This window comes from Drosophila busckii, chromosome 3L (assembly GCF_011750605.1).
Source record: "Drosophila busckii strain San Diego stock center, stock number 13000-0081.31 chromosome 3L, ASM1175060v1, whole genome shotgun sequence".
In the NCBI taxonomy this organism is placed as follows: domain Eukaryota; kingdom Metazoa; phylum Arthropoda; class Insecta; order Diptera; family Drosophilidae; genus Drosophila; species Drosophila busckii.
In genome coordinates, this window is record NC_046606.1 from 4,346,720 (window position 1) to 4,364,516 (window position 17,797).

A 17,797-nucleotide genomic window follows, 5' to 3' on the forward strand; every position below is an offset into this window, starting at 1 on the left:
TTGTTGCTGTTGCAAAATGAGTTTCACTGTCAACTGTCGCTGTCTATGCTTTTAGTTGTTTTTGTTGTTGTTGTTGTCTTGAGCCGCCGTGCAAAGTCCAAGAAATTTAAGTGTCAGACAAACCGCAAAGACAACAGACGAGTCAGCGCAGCGTGCGGGGTGCTAAGGGGGGGAGCCGTTTGGCAAACGTACGTTAATTAAGTTTTTTTGCTTTTTGCTTTGTTTTTGTTTAATATATTATTTAAATATTTATTAATGATATGAGTCACATGTGTGCGCCTGATTATTTATTTATTTATTATTATCAGCATTTTTAACCGTCTGGCTGATTGAACTTCGTTTGTATGTGCGCGTGGCCTTTAAATGTATTTTATTTGTTTATATGCAAGCAAATCACGCCAGCGTTTGACCCAACACCCCACCGCGACCAGCCCCCCCGCGCGACCAGCCTTTAAGCATTAATTGTCACAGTTTCTGCTTTTTTAGCTGTTGTTTGCTGATTTTTTATGACGACAGCAACAACAATTGAGACAACTTATCATGAAGTGCTAATTAACATTGTCTGGTTTGGCCAGACCGAGCTCGATACACATACGATATATATATATATATGTATATGTCTGTCTGTCTGGCGACCTACCTGCGGTTACTAAGCCCCACCTGCTGTGCTCAATCGCCCCACACCACAAGAAGCAGCAGCAGCGACGACGTCGGCGTTACCGCCAACCACCCCACAGACAAAACGCTGCCGTCAGCCGCCAGCCGCCAGCCGCCAGTCAAAAGCCCCGCAATTCAACCAAAAACTTGGCACTTGGTAGCAGCAGCGACGACGACGACGACGACGACGACGACGACGTCTGTGTTTGCTTTTCAAGTGAGCCAACAAAAACCCAAAAAAAATACAAAATAAAAATCAAAAAATAAACTACAAAAACACACATGCAAATGAAAAAAAAAAAACAAAAACTTATTCGACAAGTACGTGCACTTAACAAAAAAAATTAGGCACATTAATTTTGCAAAGCATAAAACAGCCAATGAAATTTAAACAAAAGCCAAAGCTTAGACTAGATTGCGCTGCTGTGTTTATCTTGGAAATACTTGAGCAGTGAATTGGCGTCAGTCTTAGCTAGAATTTGCTTAGCAGCTAAGATTTTCCTATGAAAAGCTTTGCTAGTTAATTAAGAGTTAATTACAATAGACAACAACAATAAGTTTGAAGTGCTACAGCGTAAAGAATAGCTAAAGATGCTTATAAATGTGAGTTTAAGCACAGTTAACTAGCAAATTTAATTAGCATTAGATTATAAAGCAGCAGCCAATTTTATATGCGCAAGTTTTAAATACGAAAAGTGTGAAGATTTAGCAATTAAAGTTAAATATTTAAAGCTTATGGCGTAAAAAAATAAATTAAATTAATTAAAAGCCACAAATATGAAAAGTGCATTGGTTTAAGAATTAAATTTCAAGTTAAATTGAAACAATATTTAAAGCAAAAATCATTTAAAGCTTTAAAGTCAACAAACTCATAGACTTAAGCATTTTCTATTATAAAACTAAATTAAATCTTAATGCAAATGAATTACTTTAATTACTTTTAGTTGAAAGCGCACACTTTTTGGCTCAGTGTATAAACATTTTGCAATGCGGCGGCCCACATGCGGCGAGACATTTGTTTATGTTGATAATTTAATAAGAGCAGTGCTGGAGGCGCAAACAACAAACCGTATACAGGTGACTGTGTGTGTGTGTGTGTTTGAGTTTGTTTATCTAGCTATACACTGCGTGTCTGTCTGTCTGTCTGTGAATTTTGCAGCTGATCTGCGTTGCACACGTGACGTATGCGCAATGCTCAGACGTATTTTGGCATGACACTTGCAACGTACATTGCTCGTTTGATTGAAGAGCGAGCGGCAGCGCGGGGTGTGGTGGGGCGGGGTGGGGTAAGAGAGAAAGCCAAGCCATGCCAAGGTCGCAACGTCGTGTCGACTGTCTGCATTTATAAATAAATACAGCGTGGCCAAATAAATAAATAAAATGTAATGAAATAAAATTAAGTATATATGCGCTATACTTTGTCGCTGCTGCTGCTGATCGACGACGTTGTAATTAAACTCGCGCGCGCATGGCGGCGTATACGTAATTTTTCGCCACAAGACGTGCGTCAACGATCCTCTCATGCGTCTAGCTTTTGTGTCTGTGTATGCAACGCTGTTGACACTTTGTTGTTAGTCATTATTTTGTTGTTGTTGTTGTTGTGTGATAAGCAGACTGTGTCGAGACAACAAAAGACGCGCAGACGTTTGTCAACTTACTTGCAAAAATTATATATTTTTTTTATATATATGTATAGCTCGTATGTGTATGTGTTGGGCACCGTGTCTGAACCCACATATTTGTATATAGTACTTGTTGCTGTTATTTTTAGCCTCAGCACTTCTTGAGGCAGCGACTGCGACTGCAGCGTAAACAAAAAACTGCTGCAAAACACAATCGACCGACAGCAGACAATGCGTCTAGTCAATAGTCAACGCTTCGAGCTCTCAATTACACTGCAATTATAATGACTCCACCTCCCACCACCCACCACCCACTTTAGCAATGCATTTTTGTTGTGCGCTGTAACTCATCAGCAGCCACTCCATATATGATGAATGACTTATTTTGCAATCAATGAGCGCGCGCACTCTGCTCATTCAGCACAGCATTGATTACTTCGCCTCTTGCCAAAAAATGTGGCACTTGCCTCTTTTGTATGCCGTAGCGCTAAGAGCGGCTTTTGGGCAATCAATCAGTGTACGTGTGTGTGAGTGTGTGTGTGAGCGCTTTGTATGCCTGAGATTGACGGCAACAGGTTCCTGCAGCAATTAGGCACAGTGGGCAGCGCTAGGCTGTATATATGATAAATATTTATATCAGAAAAAACTAGCCAACCCCTTCAGCTATATATTTGTTAAATAAAATTACAACTATATTGTGATTTTGTGCATATTTTAGATCTATTTGATCAATGCTTATCTTAAAGATGTGTCTATGCTTATTGTATACGAATTTTATATACATTTTAGTCCATAAGATGCGTTAGTTGCCAAATTTTGACTGTGCTTTTATTAAAAGGAAAATTTTTAATAGAATTTTAATCTTTGCATTTGAATTAAAGTAAAATTCAAGTCCTTTGATAAGCTACACAGTAAATAGAGAGAGTTCTAAGTAAACAAATTTGCTTAAGCTTAACATTCTTTATAGATTTTAGTCTATGAATTTATATTCAAGCCTTTAATAAACTGCACAGTGTGTAAAGAAAGCTGTAAATTAATTTAATATTAATACGCCCCTATTTTAATCTTCATACTATACAAGATAACTTTGGTTAAGCTGCTCAGATTTTAAGTATATGGCTCTCAACTGTTGCCAGTTGTTAACTTTGCTTTGCAGTAAGTTAAATTTCTTTTTATAGATTTTGTGTAAATTGATGGCTTAGGATTAGAAATATTGGTAACTTTAGTTAATCTGTTCTCAACATTTGCCAGTTGCTCACTTTGCTTTGCATAAAGTTTGAAATGCTTGAACTTAGATTGAACTAAAATTATTTTTAGTAATCTTTGGTATATTCAAAGCCTAGGGTTAGAAATATTGTTACCTTTGGTTTATCTGCTCAGATTTTCAATATATTATTCCCAATAGTTGCCAGTTGCTGACTTTGCTTTGCATAAAACTAAAATTTCTTATATAGAATTTAGTGTGTGAATTTAGATTGAACTTCTTTCACGCCTTTGCCACAGTGCCTTGTGGCATCGAAAATGAAGCACACGCTAATGAATTTCCAATGCGCTCAATGGAGCTCATTAAAGCATTGAAAGGACATTGCCTGCCAGTGGCTATAACAATGGCTGATTGTTGTGCTCAGTGGCTGCGATTGCAGTTTGTTGTGCGTGTGTGTGTGAATCATAACTCATTGAACTTTGCCGCTGGCAACAATTGCAGCTAACAAAACAGGCAACAACAGCAGCAGCAGCAAGTTGAACATAAAAAGTGTCAATCAGCGCATAAAGCTCAATACTGTGGCAATTGTGGCAAAGTGGGCGTGGGCTGGGGGCACATGCAGCGGAGACGGAGACGGCGACGACGACGCCTTAAGCACATTACCAAGTGCTGTCAGCAGCCGGCAAAAGTCGTAAATGTTGTAATAATAGTCGCCGCTTGGGGGCCCGCAGAGCGCCCGCTCGACTGACTGGGCGAACTGAATGAATGACTGACTGACTGACTGGCTGAGTGTCGAAAGCCAAGACATCCATAAATGTCTAACATATGTTGGTGGCTTTCTGTTAAGTTTGTCTACACGCGTCGTCTAGCCCGCACACACACACACACAGACACACACGCACACATATACAGTTGCATGTCTATTAGTGTTGCGGTCTGCTTATGAGGCAAGCTATTAGACACACCGACGCTGTCATTAGGCGTCTCCTCGTTGCTGTCAGTGGGCACCTTAGCCAGTCCCAGTGTCTTTTGTTTGTGGCACAGTTAGGCATTAGGTAAGGGGCTTATGGCTAAATGCATTTCTGAGGAGCTTTCAAAGCTCATTAGTTCGCTTTACTTTAGCAGAGAAAGACAAAGACAAAGTCAAAGACTGTAGGCAAATCTTTGGCAACTAGACAGCGGCATATAAAAATGAAATAAAATACAAGCAACATATAACAAAATTATGTAAAAATAATGCGTATACGTTACGTAAAAATAAAATAGCAATAAAAATTATATAAAATTAGATAATAATAAAATATAATAAATAAAGTATCTAAATTATATACACTTGAAATTTTGCAGCTGTAACTGATTTGCTGTAATCCGCGGCATATAAAAATGAAATAAAATACAAGCAACATATAACAAAATTATGTTAATGTATTTTTTTTTTTTAAAAATAAAAAAATAATAAAAACATAAAAAAGCAAAAAATTCTTATAAAAAATTTAAGGCATTTATGATATAGAGAATAAATAAAAAATTTTAATTTTTTTAAAAGTATATGAAATAAAAATAAAAAAATTCGTGTTTAATTAAAACTTATAATTTATACAATTAACTAAATGAAAAAGTGGAAGTAAAAATAAAGATTTAAAATATAAAAAATATATTACAATAAAAAATTATAAACTTTTTAAAATTTAGTTTAAAAAGAGTGGAAACAAATTAATTTAATTTTTAGATCAACTTAAATATTATTATTGCACTTTTTTTCAATCATTTTAGGCTAAGTTCACTCTTTATATCTTAAAATTGTTTATCTGTGCTCAACAAATAATCTCAATAATATGCGCTCAATAAACTTAACTTAACAGCGCTGCTTACTAAAAAGAAATCTTGACAAATTTATAAACCTCTTGTGCCAAGCCAAGTTGGCTAAAAAGCTAAGAGCAAGCATTAAAAGGGGTAAAGAGAGAGTGAGAGAGCGAGTGATGCTCTGGGGCACACAATAAGGTGCTGAAAGTCAAAGACTGGAGTTAACCATAATATACATCGTGCCTCATTATACAAATTGCGCTAAGCGCAATAAAAAAAAAAGCAGCAAACCCAGAGAATCCCAAAGAACCGGCCTAAGAATATAAAGAAACCTTTTTTTTTTTTTTTTTGCTGTTGTGAAATGATAACTCAGCGCCGATGCAGCAGGTCGAAAGGTCTAAGAGCCTTGCCTCGCAACTTCGTTTTGATGGAATACGTCAGCCGCAGAGTCAGAGACAGACAGACAGACAGACAGACAGGCGGACAGAGGGGCGCAGCTTGGAATACCAAATTCAAACATTCAAATGAAGCTGAAAGGCTGACGCGCTAAAAAGAATCTATTAAGATATTATCAGACGACAAAAAGGAATCAGTGCAGAAAGTCGTGCAGCAATTGTTGCAGCAACAGCAGCAGCAACATCAATATGGGTCGGGGCGACGGCGACACGGCCACAATTGCGGCCATTAGCGCAGGGGTCTGCAACCCTTTTTTTTATTATGCCTCTTGCTATTTTGTACACATTTTTTCGTATGACAACGACAAATATTTGTTGGATAATATGTATAACAAAGCGACGGCGACGCCGAGGCAGACAGACAGCGGCAGGAAGAGAGAGCAGCGGCCAGGAAGCCAGCAGGCAACCTACTTAAGCCACGACTAGACCAAACAGACTTTGTGGGGCGGGGCCGCAGGTTAGACTACAACTTAAACTAAAAGGCTGCACTTGCAACGTTGTTGTTGCTGTTGCACTGTCGCCGGTGTCTGAGACGCAGACAACTTCAAAATGTGTAGACGCGCTCTCTCTCTCTCTCTGTATCTCGCTCTATGTGTCGCTCTTTAGTGCCGGCATTTGCTAGACGTAGACGAATTGCTGACTGACACAAAAGTGCTTTTGTTGCAAATAAGTTAGAGGAACTGCTGAAGCGAGTGGCATGAGTTGTAGCTGAAGCGTCAGCATTGCCGCCCTCACATTGTTCGAATGGGTGGGTGGGGGGTGTCGAATTGGGTGTCCAATGCACAAGCGACCATCGCCCTCGAAACTGCACTTGAGTGCATTGCACAATATCGAGCAGATCGAAGCTGCTGCTGCTACTGCTGCTGCTTCTTGCTATTTGCTGTCGAAATTGCTGTCAGCTGCTCTTTGTGTCCATTAGACAATAGCGCTATGCTCTGACCTCAAGCATATAACAAAGAGTCAAAGAGAGACTAAAGCAGAAAAGACACTTTTTTATATATTTTATGGTGACAAAGCTGCAGAGAGTGGTCAAGCATGGTCTAAAAAATCTTAAAATGTGTAAAAACTGAAAAATTTAGGCTGCATTGGAATTTGTTTGACATTATTTAAAAGCTTTGTGTTAGCAAATGTGCTTTAAAATTTTATTATCTAGGTATAATAAATTTGAATTTGTAAACGATTAATGCTCAGCTCTTATAATTTTCAATATATGCTACATTTTGCATTAAAGCGAGTTAGAAATTAATTTAGTTTTGGCAGTTTGGAATTTTTCTAAATTGCAGCTACACATTACTGGAAATTTTGTTTTAATGTTTTGGTGTAAAAATTAGCAAAAATGCTTTAAAATTTTATTAAGTAAAATAAGACGAGCTAAATATTTAGTTTGAATTTATAATCGATTTATGCTCAGTTCTTATGGCTTTCAATATATGCAACATTTTGCATAAATGAGAGTTCGAAATTAATTTAAATTTAGTTTTGGCAGTTTGGAATTTTTCAAAATTACACTATGGAAATTTTGTTTTAATGTTTTAGTGTAAAAATTAGCAAATGTTCTAAAATTTTTTATTTTATTGTAAGCAATAATAACACGAGCTAAATATTTAGTTTGAATTTATAATCGGTACAGCCTCAGCTCTAATAGCTTTAACTCAAGCGAGTTAGTATATAATTTTAATAGTTTATTTTAACAAATATTTGTTTAAACTTAATGCCTGCTTTAGCACTCAAGTGCTGCAAGCCCCGACATAATCAAAGCGCTATAGCCCCGGCTACCCCATAGAGCTCTACGCTTTGACATTGATGTGGATTTCTGTGGTGCTGACAAAATTTGAAAGCTTTGAGTAAGGGTATAGAATGAAGTAAGCCCGCAAAAAAAAAGCAAAATAAATAAATACCGAACCCTGCAAGCGACTGCAGCAGTGCAATGCACACAGACACAGCAGCACGCAGACAAACAAAAATCGAAAAAATATAAAAAAAAAAAGTGAACTGCATGCTGAGCTCATAGCTGTTGCAAATTCCCTGCGTTTACCCTTGTAGCTATATATACTGGTATATATATATTCCAGTTTTTGCCCTGCTGCTGCTGCTGCTGCTGTTGCACTTCAGACGCTTGCTTTGTTGCAGGGCCCAAGAGCAGCGCAGTGCAGACAGTCAGACAGGCGAGACTAAACGACAGACAGACAGACAGGGGCGCGTGGAGTCCCAGCCGCGAGTAAGTGAGAGAGCGAACGCAGACAAAACAATATGTTTGTTTGGATTATAGCGACTGCAACGGCAATGGCGACGCTTCTTTGTATGCGCAAACAATTGGAGCAGGCGGAAGTTGCATGACGGCGACGGCGACAGCGACGACGTCCCGTGCAAACAGCGCAACCCAAACCCAGAGGAGTGGCAGCCTCCCGCTCTCGCGCTCTCGTTGCCCAGTCGGCAGTCACGATTGCGTCTACACCCCAAATAGCCAGGCACCTTGAAAGTTTTTGCCTTTGCGCCTTGATTAACTGTCAGTGGCTGAAAAGTGATTTAATCAAGGTAGCTCAAGCACCTACAAGCTCCAAGCCCCCAAACCCAACTGCAGTCCCAATCGCAGTCGCAGCCTCAGCTCGGACAACAACATGTGCGACCATATGGCCAACGCCGCCGCTGACTCTTGCGTACGCGAGACGGACACGACCACATCAATCAACTTGAGACTCAAGTGAGCGGCGGTCGTCGTCGTCGTTCTCGTTGTTCTTGCCTCAAGTCTGTGGCAGACACACAACTTTTAGTCGAAATCCACTTGCAGCTTGTTTGCCTGAAGTGGCCTTTTGGGCCGACGAACTGCAGCTGGTCGTGGCATGCAACTTGACGTTGCGCGCTCTTTTTTTTTTTGGCGTCTCCGAGTCCTGCCACAGCGCCAACTCTACTTGCAACACTGCCTATCAATTTTGTGATGAGACAATCTCTGCTTAAACAGCCAGACGACTATCAAAAGTGCAGTCAACAATCAGTACAAGCAGCCAGCGCACTTAAAGTTCAACTGCGTTGTATGAGAAGCGCGTAGAAGAGCGCAGCATCTCAACTCAAAGTTGAATATTTGAGTTATGCTTATTAATACTAAACCAAATAGGCTTAACTGCTGATATATAATGTCTTATTAATTCCAAACCAAATAGGCTTAACTGCTGATTTATAATGTCCCAGCGACTGAGCAGATTTCTTATGTTCAACTGCGCTGTATGAGAAGCGCATAGAAGAGCGCAACAAAGCTGAATATTTTAGTACAGAGCTGCGCTTATTAATTCCAAACCAAATAGGCTTAACTGCTGATTTATAATGTTCCAGATTTTCACATAATCGAAACGCATCTTCACTGATTTCTTTGCTATTTATTGCCGCCCTGGTTGGCCAGCTGACCATTAAGCCTACAAGTGGCTTTTGTATTTATACATTGTATATTCCCCTAGCGCTTATTGATTTGCTGACCCTAGTTTGCTACTTTGCTTTATTTACTTGTTATGTACAGAGATCCTGTAATAAGGACAACAAAAAAAGCTTTTAAAACATACATAGACCAAACCGTAAGCCTATTTACTTATTATCCTCTTAAATAAGCTTGTCAGGGCAGCAGCAAAAAAAAAGGACGTTACTGCCACTTATACCTGCGCATGAAATAAAAATAAAGCAAAAGGATACACAAGTGTCTCATTAAAAGAAATAAAGACAAGACCAAGACCAAGAAAATATTCAGGCTAGACATGCCAAGGACAGCTGGCAAAAAGTGCCAAAAAAAAAAAAAGCAGCAGCAGCAGCAAATGCGCTATTAAGGCAATTTGATGAGACAACAAGCCAGTCGCCCAGCCATATAACTCCCCCTTGCAGTCCACACAGTCCCGCTTATTACAGCGACGTCGCCGGTCGCAGACCAGACAGCGAGACAGCCAAGTGGCTCAATGTCAGACACACACACACACACATACATATGCAACTAAGCACACATAAACGTACACACAGCGCTGGTTAATAAAATAGTAACAACAGCTCTAAGCAGCTTTAATTAAAATGATAGCTGGGAAATTAACTTTGTCAACAAGCTTAACAAAAAGGAATTCGACTATAAAAATATAATAAAAAACTATAAAAATATAATAAAAATCGAACATAATTTTCTACATTAAATAATGAAGTAAATTATTATAATTAATCTAAGAAGCCTTAATTAAAATTAAATTTGTGAAATTAACTCTGTAAACAAGCTTAACATAAAGCAATTCTAATAGTAAAATAAAATAAAAATCGAATACAATTTTCAGCATTAAATAGTGAAGTAAATAATGATACTTTTTTTATAAAAAAAAGTGCTGAAGTATAAATATCTGCATATAATCCCTAACATAATAATATTTTTATCTAGATAATGAGTTGCAACTTTACAAAGGCTGCGCTTCATTTTATTGTTTTATAACTTATGCTTATGACAGATCTACGATATTATTTACTGGTCTTCTCAGATTCTTCCCATTGAAGCGTAAATTATCGTTGCTATTATTTTGGCCAGCACTCTAATATCAAAATAAAATAAAAATCGAACATAATTTCTATATTAAATAATAACAATAATGCTATTTTTTTTATAATTTATTTATACATTCAGTCTGAAAAAGAACTGCAAATGTAAACCATAATTTATAAATTATCTATATTCCTTAACATTATAATAATTTGTATCAAGATGATGAATAAGTTACTTAACTTTTACTTATGACAGTTCTACGCTATCAACTGCTGCTCAGCTTGTTCCCATTGAGTATTAAATTGTCGTTGCTATTATTTTGACCAGCACTGTGCTTAAGCAGACACTGACGCATCAAACGGATTCAAATGCTTACCAACACACACACACACACATGCTTGCGCTCTCGCTCGCTCTGCGCTTTGGCACTGTTCGATTGCATTGATGAGTGACTGAAGCAGTTAAAATGCAAGAGAGCGTGGGCTTATAAAAAGCTCTCTGCCCGAAAAAGGCTGTGAAAAGGAATAGCGTGCGCTCTCGCTCGCGCACTCACTCACACTGCTGCGCGTAGTCAACTCTCTCAGCTTTGCTTGTGAGTGTGTGTGTGTGTGTTTGTGTGTGCAGCAGACGCAATGAAACAAAATACCGAAATTCTATGCGTGACCTTGAAAAGTATTCCTTGCTTGTGTGTGTGTGTGTGTTGTTGCGTCGGTGGTTGTTTGTGTAGCCAACGCTGCTGTTGTTGTTGTTGTTATTGTGGCTTTGGCTGCTGTTGGGCTGTCTGGTGTTTGTCGTTGCTTTTGTTGTTGTTGTTGCCGTCTGCATTTAGCTTGTTGTTTTTTAAAACTTTTTTTTTGTATGTTTGAAGTTGCTGTTTTTTTTATATATTTTTTTTTTGACTGTATTGAACGCGCCACAAAATTGTAAAGGCAAATGCGACTTTGACGTCGTCTGTCCCACTCTCCAACTCACGACTCTTATGTTTGTGTCTCTCTGTCTGTGTGTGTGTTTGTGTGTGTGTGTGCTGGCTGCATTTTGACGTCAGACGCCTAGGGACTGACTGTGGCTGGAGCGCAGCATATATAACAGTCCAGACATGCAAAATAAAACAGATGATAATTAAGAAAAGGGCTGTGTGTGCACAACAACAACAACAACAACTACAACTCCACTCTATTGCTGTCTCTTTCTAACTGCGCACTGAGCTCTTTTGCTTCAGGTTGCATTTTTTAAAGTGCAAATCGTATGCAAGATGCTGTGTGCTGGCAGCTTTAGCGTTTTTAGCTTGAAAAAAGCTAAGCCAAAAAAAAGGCGGAATTTTTTCCAATAACCTTTAAATTTAATTGTTTACACTGAACAAATTCTGAATTCTTTTATACTTAAAATATCTTTCCAATAAATTATAAATTTAATTTTTTATACTCAGTAAATCACGCTAGAAATCTTTTCTGTATATATGACGTATTCTAAATAAGAAAATTATTTTAAAAACATTTTTAATGGCTCGTTTTTTTCGATCTTTTAATTTTTTAATACAATAATGGTCTTTGATCAATCACATTTTGCTTTTTAGCATCATTTATTTGTAATAAATTTAGTAAAGCTACTGCTTGAGACATAAAAGAAAATCATTAAAGGAAAATTGAAAATAATACAGCAGAATAAAGAAAACTGCTAGTTAGTTATTTAGCTGCAAGCTTATGCTAGCTTTTTTCTAGCTTTTTATAGCTTTCTTTTATATTGCCTACTGCATACCCCTAATGTCGCTCAGTCGCTCCGACTTGCTGCTGTAAGTTGCAACTATCGTTGGTATGTTGATGTAATTGCATTTAATTTCAATTGATAGCTACCTGTATATGCTATATCTTTTGCGATTATTTTGTGATATGCAATCATTATGTTTATTAAATGCCAAGAGGTAGTTATTAGTGATGGAGAGCGGCACTTATTCTAATTGGCAGCCATTAAGAAAACACAGTGCGCAGACCCCAAGAGCCAAGATCAATGGGAAGCAGCAGCAGCAGCAGCAAGAAGTTATGAATTGAAGCTTGCGCCGCACAACCTGTTTGCGAGTCCTTGTAATGACTTTTCATAAAAAATGCCCAGTAGCTGGGGACGTGGAACCAACAACTGTTGGAAATCTTTAGTATAAGATCGAAGAACTGCAGCCGCGACTTGTTTATAATTAGCATTTTGCGATTGCAACTCGCTTGATAAGCCATTGTCTTTGTATGTGTGTGTGTGTGTGTGTGTGTGAGACAAAATGCAAGATTTATAGCGTACAGGATATTGAGAGATTCTTTTTGTAGCCAGCCAGCCCTGCGGTCGAACCTTTCGGCGGCGGCTGCTGCTGCTGCGTCGAGACAGATGCAACATCCTGTCCATAACTTTTCGTAGCTGTCGCTGGCCAATTGCATTTGGCATTGAGGCCATGTCTGGACAGTTTGGGGCGTCGTCACTGTTGCTCCACATGTTGCACATAGCCACCAACTCTCTCGCTCTCGCTCTTGCTCTTGCTCTTTCTTTTTGCAGTTGCAACGAGCGCATAGAAACGTTGTCCGATTTACAAATGCACATAAATTTTAATGTAATCACATTCGCAGCTCAGACGTCTCGGTCGCCAACTCCAAAAACTTTCAGGCTACCGCACCCCCCCACCCCGCAGTCCAAGCTTGACCGACGCGACTGTAACTGCATTGCATTCAGGGATTTTCGCAACATTTCATTCAATTTAATTCGAGTTGAATGCCGTCGTCGTCGTCGTCGCCGTCGTCGCCGTCGTCGTTGTTCGATTGTTGACCGGGGCTGGCGGTTTGATTTGGCAGCCTGTCTGCATGTTGCACAGACAGCACAGCGAGAAAGAGACAGACAGACAGTTGGTGAGAGCGAGCGCGAGAGGGTGGGGGCATGAAAGGGTAGCTTGGAGCTTGCGCCTGTCAGTTTTGGTCGTCGGTGTCGAAGATACTTTGTCTGGGCTTTCAGCCTCTTTATCCGGGCGCGCTGCTTTGCTTTTTATTTCGCATTTTGTGCAATGACAGCCAAACCAAAAATGCAAGGCTCTGTATGCTTCCTTTTTACACTGCCAGAAAAGCAGAGCTCGAAATTAAAATGCCTATAAAATTAAACATTTTCAGTCAAAGTAACAAAAGCTGCAACATCTCTAAAAAAATATTAAATAATAATTCAGTCAGCCTATTTATTATTATGGCAAAGTATGTTTATAATTTTAATTGGTTAACAAAAGCTACAACTTCTCTAAAATATTCTCAATGCTAATTCAGTCAGCTTAGCTATTTTTAAAAGCTTGCTGCTCTAAGAAATTCCAAATAAGCAGCAGTCAGCTTATAAGCTTCGATTTATTAAAGATTTAATTTCAAAATTTGTTATAAGCTTATGCTGAATTGATTTCAATTCAATTCCTTAACTCTTTCTACAACTTTTTACCTTTACAAATTGCTATTTAATAAAAACTGAAATTTTTCAAAAGCAACTTTACTAATTTGCTAGACAGCAAAAGTTTTTTCTCACACTGTACTCTACTTTTTCAACACACACATGAACACACACACACACACACTCTCTCTCTTTCGCTTGCTGTCTGCTGTTGCAACTGGCGCAGCTGCCACCCCGCAGATAATTAAGTGTCCTGCTGCTGCTGCTGCTGCTGCTGCTGCTACCAGCAAAACTTAAAGAGTAGTTACCGAATTTGCTGCTGCAAAAAAAAGTTAGCCTTTGTTTTCGCTATTGCTGTTGTTGCAAACTTTTGTTGCCAAGTCATGGACTAGAAGTTTGGCCAGACAAGTGGCTGAGTAGCGACACTTTGGCTGCTGCTGCTGCTCCTAGACACATAAAGGACAGTCGTTAGTTAGTTAGTTGCACGCGCCAAAAACTAGGCGCACTTGAGTGCCACACCCACTCACACACACACACAGTGCGCCTTTTATTTATGCACTTTGCCCGCTTGTCGTCTGACCGGCAACAAAAACAATTTTTGGGGCGCAAAACTTTTGATGAGTCTATGCTGCTGCCTACGGCGGCGTTTGCCGCCCCTCGCAGCTCTACAAACTAAACAACATTTGGCATTTTGGCTTTTGGCAAATTTGATTTTGGGCAAATGTGCGTACGCTGTAGAAATTAATCAAGTTATTAAACAGGATGAGACTTAAATGCTCTGGCAGTGCCCCAAAAGGGTTTGCGCGCTCTCTCTGTGGACACCAAGGTCGACGTCAATGAGTTATGAATTATTGAATAAGTTGTACGCGTGGAATTTCAAATGAGTTTTCAGCGCAAAAAGTTACAGACAGACAGAGAGAGAGAGAGAGAGAGAGAGTAAAGAGTGAAGAGCAAAGGATGTGCTAATGAACAGTTTATTAGAGCTGCCACCTGAGCAGCCAACTCGCTGTCTCTCCTGCGCCTTGGCTGTTGATTATGCAATAATACAAGCAAAAAGAATTGCACACACACACACACACAGAAAAAAATCCTTTTGGAACTGGGAGCAGACATAACTTCAAAACCGTTGACTAACCCAAACTCTGCGCTTTATGAAATGTCTGCCAAACTGCAGGCAAACTGTTTGTGATTTTGTGTCTACAAAACGCATAAAACGTTCGTCCCACTCAAGGGTCGCAGACACGTGCAACGTGCCACGTCTGGCGGGGGCGGCGGCGTCGTCGTCGTCGTCGTCGCATGTGCATCACAGACAACAGCGACTGAGTAGTCTCAAAACTCTGCTGCTGCCTCCCGCTCCAACACGCGCGCTCTCTCTCTCTCTCTTTGCTCCTTTGTGCAGGCAACAGAAAATAAAGTTTATGACTTTGACTGCCAACGGCGAAGCTGCTGCTGCTGCTGCTGTTACCTACTCCGCCGTCGCCGTTGCCATTGCCGCCAGCCAACAAATGTCTGCACCGGCGACGACATTCTATTATTGTCGATTTTGCATTGTTGTTGCGCCCGCTACTTGAGCCTGAGCCACAGTGGTGCACAAACTTGCAACTAAAAGTCAAAATAAATATTTAAATATGCTTCAAAATAATCAAAACGCTAGAACATTTTTATTGAACTAAGCTGCATTTTTAAATTAGTTAGACAATTATTTTTTAAAATATTTTTTTGTGTTTAAAAAACGCTTTTATTTATATATTTATAATAATAAGGATTTTAAAACCTTTTGCTTAAAATATTTTGTTTTTAATATTTTAATATGCCTAAAAATATTCAAATTGTTAGAACATTTTATTTAATTAGGCTGCGATTTTAAATTAGATAGACAATTATTTCTAAATATTTTTTTGCATCTAAAAAATCATTTATATTTATAATAATTATGATTTTGAAACTTTTGGCTTACAATTTTTTGGTTTTTATATGAATAAAAAGAATCAAATTGCTACATAATTTTATTTAATTAAGCTGCGCTTTGAAATAAGATACAAAATTATCTTTTAAGATATATAATAAAAATTTTGATTATTATTATAATTTTCTTATTATTTTTAAAATTTATTTTGTGACTTACTAATTGTTTTATATTTTTTTATTCTTACAGTTGCATAAACAGGGGTAAGTCAAACAATAATATTTATAAAACTAAACAACAGAATCGTAACTCTTTTGCTCTTTATGGTTTACAAAGAGTTATACGAATTTATTTTACTCTATAATATAATTTACAATTATATGCCAAGTTTTAATTGCATTTGGATTACTACATTGCTAGACTGTTTGCTAAGTATAAAAATATAGATATTAGCTTGAAATTGTTAAGCTACTTTTACTATTATTAGTAATAATTGTAGCCATGTCTATTTTTGATTTATAGCCACAACTGATATTAGCGTCTGCTATATAATTAAGCTACTAGCTAATCTACTGGCGTAATTCTAACTATACGGCGTATACTATTGACGAATGCGTGGCAAACAGTTGACAGGCCACTCGAAATTTACACACACACACACACACGCACATAGTTACACACATGAGACACGAGACGACAAATAAAGCCAGAAGGCGTTGCGAAACTTTAGCGCGTCATTCATACTCATCCAGTCCAAATATTGCACCCTTGAGCGCAAATGCACTCACACATACAAACATAGAGAGAGAGGAAGAGAGAGAGAGAGAGAGCAGCCCAGACAGTGAACAGGCGAGCAAACATACAAACATTTATAGCATGAAAATTAAGTGAAGCGTAAGCTGAAATGTACTCCCACTCGTCAGTAGCCTGATTGTGGCATAGAGCGAAAGAGTAAGAGAGAGAGCGTAATAGAGAGAGAGCGAGAGGGAAATGTCTTCGTCTAACCAGCGCGTTGCCCGCCGCACTCCGTCTGGCTCAATGTCTGGCACTTGGGGTATGCATGTGTTTAGTTGTGTGTGTGGCAGTCGACGCTGCAGCGCTGCTTAACCTTGAAAAACGAACAAGTCCAGTCGCAAACACAAAACGCAATCGGCCTCCAATGTGTGTGTCTATGTGTGTGTTCGTGTGTGTGTAGACCCCACTGACAAGTGAGTGGCGTTGGCGTCAACGCCGACGTCGACATAGCCGGCAATGATTTTTCGTCCTCGTCGTAAAATGAAATTTACGAAATATACAGCAAGCAACAACAACAATTTTATATATGAAAGGCATTTAAAGATGCTAAAAGCAAAAGGAAGCAGCGCTAAAATTTCAGGCGCTTGAATTGTATAACTTTTTTTTGTGCTGCTGCTGCTGCTGCTGCTTCTTCTTGCTTTTTTTTGGTGGGCCGTTTACGCCTGTCAGTTCGTCTGACTTTTTGCATAAGTGCTTGGTGCCCAGACAGCTGTTGGCAAGGGTTGCCCACAACATTATTATTGTAAGGACACGACGGAGTCCAAAATGAATTACAAACACTTTTGTGTTGTCCTTGGCTGACTTTGGCGCTTCAAGCTTCGAAGGGATTGGGGGGGTGCTCAAAGTGCTTAAAAACTTGTGTGTGCGCGGAAATGTGAAAGGTTCGCTTGCTCTCTCTTCTCTCACGCTAAAAGGTGCCTGAGCTTGCGGTTTATTTATGAGTTTGACAAGCACAGCTGCAAGCATTGTCTACGCCTCCCCCTCCCTGCCGCGTCTGCTCATCACTGCTGTCCACGCTCACGTCCGTTGCCCACGTCAAACGTCTGTCTGTCTCTGTCGCTTGGAGAATGCATCAATAATGCTACAAACGCATCAACTTCTTTTTGTTGTTGTTGTTGCTTTTCATTTCATTTCTTTCGTTTCGTTTGAGAGTTGCAATTGTGTCTGGCTCTGGGTCTGCGTTCTCCATTCTCCGCGTCCATCTGTGTTGCTTCATTTGGCTTTGGGCCGTCGTCGTCGTCGTCGTCGCCGCTCAAATTAATGAAAACTAATGCGACACTGAGAAATTGATGATTGCCGCCGTCTGTGCATCTGCTGCTCACCGCTCTCTCGCTCCAGTCTTAACTGCCTGATGGCTATGGACATTAAAAATGACTGCGTCTGCTCGCCATGCACTTTGGGGTCGGTTTGCGGGCTTGCAGCTACGACGACTATAACAAACGAAGCCCCCAGACTGATTAATGCCGC

General features: G+C 39.3%; 1 protein-coding gene across 1 annotated transcript in view; it reads right to left on the reverse strand.

Annotated features, from left to right (window-relative positions):
• The window catches only part of LOC108599786 (A-kinase anchor protein 14), a 189,026-nt gene that overhangs the window by 49,753 nt on the left and 121,476 nt on the right, over positions 1-17,797 (reverse strand). The gene's annotated exons all lie outside the window — the stretch shown is intronic.